At 53.8% G+C, this 7,716-nt stretch overlaps 1 long non-coding RNA gene across 1 annotated transcript; it reads left to right on the top strand.

Annotated features, from left to right (window-relative positions):
* The first annotated feature begins 3,094 nt into the window (after window positions 1-3,094).
* LOC135980166 (uncharacterized) lies at window positions 3,095-5,239 on the top strand. The gene is made up of 3 exons (XR_010597367.1): window positions 3,095-3,731; window positions 3,864-3,955; window positions 4,343-5,239. It is a non-coding gene; the product is annotated as an uncharacterized LOC135980166 (long non-coding RNA).
* The last annotated feature ends 2,477 nt before the right edge of the window (window positions 5,240-7,716 follow it).

Genomic DNA, 7,716 nt, shown 5'->3' with positions numbered 1-7,716 from the left:
CGGTACCGCATGAGGAATTATTGGTTAAATTGGAAAAGATGGGGATCGATATGAAAATCCAGAGGTGGATAAGGAACTGGTTAAAGGGGAGACTGCTGCGGGTTGTACTAAAAGGTGAACTGTCAGGTTGGAGGGAGGTTACCAGTGGAGTTCCTCAAGGTTCGGTTTTGGGTCCAATTTTATTTAATCTATTCATTACTGACCTCGGAACCAAATGTAGGAGTGGGCTGATAAAGTTTGCGGATGACACAAAGTTGGGAGGTATTGCCAATTCGGAGAAGGATCGGAATATCCTGCAGGGAGATTTGGATGACCTTGTAAACTGGAGTAATAGTAATAAGATGAAATTTAATAGTGAGAAGTGTAAGGTTATGCATTTAGGGATAACTAACAAGAATTTTAGTTATAAGCTGGGGACGCATCAGTTGGATGTAACGGAAGAGGAGAAGGATCTCGGAGTCCTGGTTGATCGCAGGATGATTATGAGTCGGCAATGTGACGTGGCCATGAAAAAAGCTAATGCTGTCTTGGGATGCATTAGGCGAGGTATTTCTAGTAGGGATAAGGAGGTGCTGGTTTCGTTATACAAGGCACTGGTGAGACCTCATTTGGAGTACTGTGTGCAGTTCTGGTCTCCCATGTTTAAAAAGGATGAAATCAAACTGGAACGGGTACAAAGAAGGGCCACTAGGATGATCCGAGGAATGGAAAATCTGTCGTATGAAAGGAGACTCGAGGAGCTCGGTTTGTTTACCTTAACCAAAAGAAGGCTGAGGGGGGATATGATTGCTCTCTTTAAATATATCAGAGGCATAAATACCAGGGAGGGAGAGGAATTATTTCAGCTCAGTACTAATGTGGACACTAGAACGAATGGATATAAACTGGTCGTCGGGAAGTTTAGGCTTGAAATTAGACGATGGTTTCTAACCATCAGAGGGGTGAAGTTTTGGAACAGCCTTCCAAGGGAAACAGTGGGGGCGAAAGACCTCTCTGGCTTTAAGATTAAGCTTGATAAGTTTATGGAGGGGATGGTTTGATGGGATACAGTGATTTTAGTCAATAGGTCAATAACAATGGTCAATGATGGGATATTAAAAGTTACTACAGAGAACTTTTCCAGGAGGACTGGCTAGAGAATCTTGCCCGCATGGTCGGGGTTCAGCTGATCGCCATATTTGGGGTCAGGAAGGAATTTTCCTCCAGGGTAGATTGGCAGAGGCCCGGGAGGTTTTTCGCCTTCCTCAGCAGCATGGGGCAGGGGTCGCTTGCTGGAGGATTCTCAGCGACTTGAAGTCTTTAAATAATGATTTGGGGAGTTCAACAGCTAAGTCAAGGGAGAGAATTCTTCCAGGAGTGGGTGGGTCAGGTTTTGTGGCCCGCATCATGCGGGAGGTCAGACTAGATGATCATAATGGTCCCTTCTGACCTTAGAGTCTATGAGTCTATGAGATCTCCCTCACTGCCCAGCACCCCCCAACAGGCCCCCACTGCCTAGCACCCCAAAACACACAAACCTCCCCCACTGCCCAGCGCCCTCCACACCCTCACAGCCCAGCACCCCCCGCACATCTCCTAGACACTCACTCCACCACACCCTTCCCACTTCCCTGGCCGCACTCACCAGCCCTGCTGGGAGGTCTCTGGTTCCTAGGGTGAGAGCAGCAAGGGGAGTCTCCAGTGGTGAGCGGGAGCCGGTTCGCGGGAACCGGTTGTTAAATTTAGAAGCCCTTTTAGAACCAGTTGTCCTGCGCAGGACCGGTTCTAAAAGGGCTTCTAAATTTAACAACCGGTAAGTTGAAGTGACCAGGACCGTAGCTGGGGGGGAGCAGAGGGAGCGGCTGCTCCCCCTGAGCACATTATCCAAAAGTGGCGCCTTAGGCGCTGACCCCATGGGTGCTCCAGCTCTCCGCCCCGCTCCCCGGCCCCAGCTCACCTCCGCTCCGCCTCTGAACACTCTGCCCTGCTTCTCCCCCTCCCCCCCCCCGCTTCCCGCGATCAGCTGCTCGCGCGGGAAGCCTGGGAGGGCAGAGAAGCAAGCGGCAGCTTCGCGCTCAAGCCCAGGGAGGCGGAGACGGAGCGGCGGTGAGCTGGGGTGGGGGGAGCCGTCCGCACCACAGCAGGTAACCCGGGGGGAGGGGCACGCGGGGGAACCGCTCCCCGCCCCAGCTCACCTCCGCTCTGCCTCCCTGGGCCTGAGCACGAAGCCGCTGCTTGCTTCTCAGCCCTCCCAGGCTTCCTGCGCGAACAGCTGATTCGCGGGAAGCCGGGGAGCTGCAAGCTCAGACTGACTCGGTGCTCCAGGCACTGCGCAGTGGCAGTGTGGCCTGGCTCCAGCCGAGCGGCGCGGCTGTAGCACCGCCAGCCACCTCCAGGCAGCGCGGTAAGGGAGCAGGGACAGGATGTTGGATAGAGGGCAGGGGAGTTCAGGGAGGTGGGGGGGTGGATAGGCGTCGGGGCGGTCAGATGGCAGGGAACAGGGGGATTGAATGGGGGCAAGGGTCCCGGGGGGCAGTCAGGAAGGAGCAGGGGTTGGATGGGGTGGTGGGAGGCAGTCAGGGGCAGGGGTTCCAAGGGTGGTCAGGGGACAGGGAGAAGGGGTGTTTGGATGGGGAAACAGGAGAGGAGTTGGATGGGGCAGCGGAGGGCAGTCAGGGGACAGGGAAGGGGGTGGATGGGGCAGGGGTCCCGGGGTGGGCATCAAGGAACGCAGGGGGTTGGATGGGGCAGGAGTCCCGGGGGGGGTGGGCCAAAAAGCGCTCAGGACGGGGGCGGTGGCTGAGCCCTGTGTCCCGCTGGGGGGGGGAGCGAGCGCTCCGTGCCCGTGTCCCGCTTGGGGCAGTGGGGAGGGGCAGCAACGCGCGCGGGCTCCGTGTCCCGCTTGGGGCCGGTGGGGGAGGCGGGTGGAGGCGCGGCGGCGCACGAGGGCTCCATCCCCGTGCCCGTGTCCCGCATTGCTGGCTCCTGTCGGCGGGCAGGCACGCCACCAGGAGCTGCCCCAGGAAGCGCTGCCACGCCAGCCTCGGGACTTTGTGTGCGTGGGGTTTAGAATCCCCCCGCGGGCCGCACAGTGAGCCCCCACGCGCCGCATGCGGCCCGCGGGCCATATGTTGTGCAGGCCTGGTCTTGTGGCATACTCGCGACATGTCTGAAAAGCATAAAATGCCATCTGCGGACAATGGCCCCAGTAGTCTGTAGACCGTAGCGACCATAAACATCTGCTTTACAAATGAAGTCATTCCACTCTATGCCCAATATACAACGTTGGCATTTTATGTGGAAAGCCTCCAGCTTTGCCCACTCTGAGTGGCGCAGTCCCAATGTTTCGCAACTGTACAGCAGTACAGAGAGGATACAGCTCGATTAGATCCTGAACTTGGTTGTCGTGCCGAGATGATGTTGATTCCGTATTCATTGTAAACGACCCATAGCAGCGGCTGCAATGCCACACTCAGGCACCTAAATAAATGGCCTGACCTTTCTCAAATGCTGAATACCAAGAACTTCTCACTCGAATCTGCCGAAGCCGTGGCTGTTCAGCTCCTCTGAAAATCAATCCACTCGTCTAGATGCCTGAATATGAATGTTAGTGCCAGACTTTGGACAGTGACATAGGAAGACATTGGCCTGAGCCTATGCATGGACTCTCATCCTACAATCCAGCCCCTCAACAGATACATCCCAGCTTCTGACTGTGAACCATTCAGCTACAATGGGGAGGCCTAGATGCTGTAAGTGAATTAACATGTAATGATAGATAGACAGATAGATAGATAGTATAAGCTATTCTTTCTACCATCTGCCGTACGGATTTGCTCTGTAGAGCTTGCTGTCCCTGTTACTCATGGGTATTTATGTTGCAGAGCCCCACATGAGAGAGGGAAGGATTTCAGGCCCAAGGCCCAAGTGGGGCAGGAAGAAGCACACGCTCACCTCAGTTGCCTTCTTTGCTGAGGTAAGTTTTGTTGACTTGTTGAACTGAGATTGCAGAGCGTTGCTCAGTCCCATATTCTCACAACTGGCAGTGCCCCATATGTATGTCTGGGGCACCTTGCATCCTCATTTCTTGACCTGTAAGTGGGGTGGCCTGGGGTTTATGTAAAAGGCAGGGATTGTGTTGAAACCATAATCATCCAGATACTTCTGAGGAAATCCCTCTGGAACAGTGGAAATAGTGCAGCATTCGGCCATCAGTCCCTCGGTAATTTCCCAGATTGTGACTGCGTTTGATTTCCCGTGAGACGTCTTGAAAACTGCTCTCTTTGTTGAGAGGCTGAACCTCTGAAAGTTCGCCCTGGAGAATGTAAGCATTGACAGGAGAGCCGTTGTGTTGATTCCCTAGGGCGCACTGTCCAGCACGCCGGCAGACAGACCCAGATCAGAAGGCCTGGACTTGGTACGTGAACGTAAGTAATATCCTTAGGTTAGTGCAGTGAGGAAGCAGAGGTCCCAGGGTGTGGGTCAAGGAGATGGCAATGGGGACGCAGAGGCCCTGTCATGGCACCAATGGGGTCTAATTTGTACTGTGTGCTTTGGTCATCCACTGTGTGATCATCCTCTTCTGTAATGGGCGCCATCGGCCTGTTGTAATGGCTCCAACACCACCCTCCTCCCAGCCTCAGGAGAGGGAGGTGTTCCCAAGGGAGAGGGGGCATGGCTGCGGCATCCCCGAGGCTTCTCTGCTTTATGCTGGGGGCTGGCCCAGTGGCCAGATGGCCTCCAAGTTGGTGGGGGTGGTGCACAAAAGCGGCTTTCAGGCACATTCCCACGCAGCTGCCAGGATCTGCACTGAGCCTAGGATCTGCAGAACCATATCACAGGCTGGGCCTCAAGGCTGGCAGGTTGGCAGATGCTGCACTGAGCAGCAGAGTTACTCTGTATCCTGAGTCAGGAAGCTTTTCTGCTGCTTCGCTGATCAGAGGAGCCTGGTAGTTAAATGAGGCAGGAAGATACACTTGGTTAATGCAAAGACACAGATGGAGCCCTGGAAGCCCGTATTTCCTGGTGGTTAGTCAAAGAAGATCAGGCCAGGGCAATATGACTTGACAGTCCTCAGCAAGGACTCATCAGAGAGACCCTCAGATGTAAAGAGGGAGGAGGTGGGGGATATTGGGTACAAACTCCCCAGATCCAGTTCCTTAGTCCGGGATCTGAGTGAGGGTGAGACCAGCCCGTCAGTCAAAGGAAATAGTGGACAGTGAGATGGTTATAGGCTAAGCCTAGAGACGCAGGAATGAGTCCAACCCCTCTTTGTTCATAGTGGCCTGATCCAAACAAAGCTCACGGAAGTCAGTCTCTCTGTTGTCTTTAATGGGCTTTGGCCCAGGCCCATGGAGAAGAGAATGTGTTCTTTGAGCCCTACAAAGGACAGAGCAGAGACCATTTCCGTCATTAATAGTGTGATGATTGAGCTGGAATAAAGCTAATCCAGGGTTCCCCTTTCTCTGCTGTTGCTAAACTTCTTTTTTCCTTGTTGATCCCCCAACACACGAACTGCTGGGCACCGCCAAATTCCACAAAGAGGAGAAAAGAGGGAGGAGCAGCATCCGCCTGCTAAAATTCATGGCTGAGGACGGACCAAATAACCTTTGACCCTGACTAGCTCATTATGCGTTCCACAGAGGACCCTTATTACATAACAGTACAGTGATTGGCCAGCCCCAGGCTGGCAGGATAAACCCAGAGCACAGCAACCTCTGTCCTCATGACTGAAATGGGCTAGTGCCACTAGACTGGGCCATGCCTCCTTCACCTCTATTACGCAGCAGTAAGGGTGTGAATCACAGCAAGGAGATCAAAGCTCTGTAGAGTTAGAGACAAGCTCTCTCCTCGCCACCTTTCATATGGCAATTCTCACCCCTCCCCCACCCCCACCCTCACCCCTACCCCCACCCTCCCACACACACACACACACATTTACAGAGGAGACTGTAGTCAAAATACAGCAAAGTGCAAAATAACTGGTCCCTGGACTGTGGGAGGAGAGTTATGGGCAGGGAGTGAGGGAGCTGACGGCAAGGAGAAGGCTCCGGGGGAGTGTGGTCACGGTGATCAGCGAGCCTATGGGAGTTATTCACATTCTCAGGAGGCCAGGACAATTGCTTAAAAGTAATACAGGAAAGCTGGAGGCAAGACCACGCTAACCATGAAAGCAGGTTTGCCTGGCACGGGAACAGTCCAGCTCGCAGCGTAGTTCTCCTACAGTCGCTCTGGACTGACTCTGGCTCTTGTCCCCACTGAGTCTCCCACCCCAGCCACCATGCACACATGAGCCCAGGGCGATTCTGAGGAGATCCCTATTTTCTGAACAACGGCTTCAGGAAGGACCTGGCTGGCTGGGAAAGCGCAGAGCACTACAGAGCCGGCTGGGCCCTTCATGTTTTTCAGCCTGTCAGCATATTGGATTCAGACTAATTCTCAGGCTGAACTCTATTTAGAACAGGTACCTTTGTTCCTTCCTGTGCTAACGTCACTCCGCTTTGGGGGAGAATAAGGACAGAGGCCTATTAGAGATCTGTAGAAAGCCCATCTGGGAGACAGATTCTTTCACAGCTGCTTCTGTGAGATTCTGACAGCTTCCTCTGAACCATCGGGTGCTGGCTGCTGTCAGAGATGGGGTCCTAGACTGGATGGAACTCAAGTTTTGATTCAGTCTGCTCATGGCTATAGCTAGTCCTTCACTAGTCAGTACCAGGCTCCAAGAACCAGCTCCTCGGATGGTGCAAATTGGCTTAGCGCTATGGACGGCAATGGAGCTCTGCAAATTCCCACCAGCTGAGGATCTTTAGCCCTGCAGCATCAGTGACTCAGGACACTGGAGTGTGTTGGCTGAGGCTTTGAAATGATCATGGCAGTGAGAGATGGGCTCAGACTGGAAACCCCAAACCCAGCACTGGTGGACTTGGGGACGCTGAGATCTGGATCCGGAGCCAGAGCTGAATGATGTGGCTTGGGGCAGTCGCTGATTACAATAACCCCTGGTGTGTAGCTAGGCTGTGTGCACTGCACACTGGGTTCCCAACTGCAGGATTTGACTAGTAGCCTTTTAAAAAAAAAAAGTTTTGAGGTGCAGAAGGACAAGGAAAAATGTGACACCCTGTCCCAGACCCTGAGCTATTTCTGTAGTACAGGGGTCCCTTTACGAACACAGCAGCCATCTCCATACAGCAGCCAACAAAAAAAAAAGCTTCCATGATCCTTAAATCCTGACCCTGTCCCTCTTCCATCCTGCGCTGTCCTTTATTACACAAACGCCTTGTCTACATTTACGTCCACACGTAGGGTGCGTGTAGCTACACATGAAAGGCTGTGGTAGGGAGGGCAGCCAGGCTCAGCCCGGTGCCATTCCGCACTGCCCCCCCCCCCACCAGAGCCTTTCCCCACTGGAATCTTTCACTGCTGTGGGGAAAGGCTCTGGCAGCGGGGAAGGGGCAGGACTCTACCCTACTAAATATAGCAGCGTAGACACGAGAGGCCCTGCATGGGCATGTAGGGTGCGTAGCCATAGGGTTCAAGTGTCCCTTTACTTGCCTTAGCCAGGCCTCACCATCTACACTGCTGTTACACCCGTGCTAGCAGGGTCAAAATAGCCCCAAATGTAGACCTACCCAAAGCAACCACCTCTGTTCCTGGAGTCCTAATTGACTGCGCTTGAAGAGGCTTGGGGATTGCAAAGGAAGGCAGGGTCCAAGTTAACACCCTAGCCCAGCAGCAGCC

The sequence above is a fragment of the Chrysemys picta genome, unplaced genomic scaffold (assembly GCF_011386835.1).
Source record: "Chrysemys picta bellii isolate R12L10 unplaced genomic scaffold, ASM1138683v2 scaf2046, whole genome shotgun sequence".
NCBI lineage: Eukaryota > Metazoa > Chordata > Testudines > Emydidae > Chrysemys > Chrysemys picta.
The sequence above is the reverse complement of the archived record's forward strand: the minus strand, read 5'-3'. Positions and strand labels throughout refer to the sequence as shown.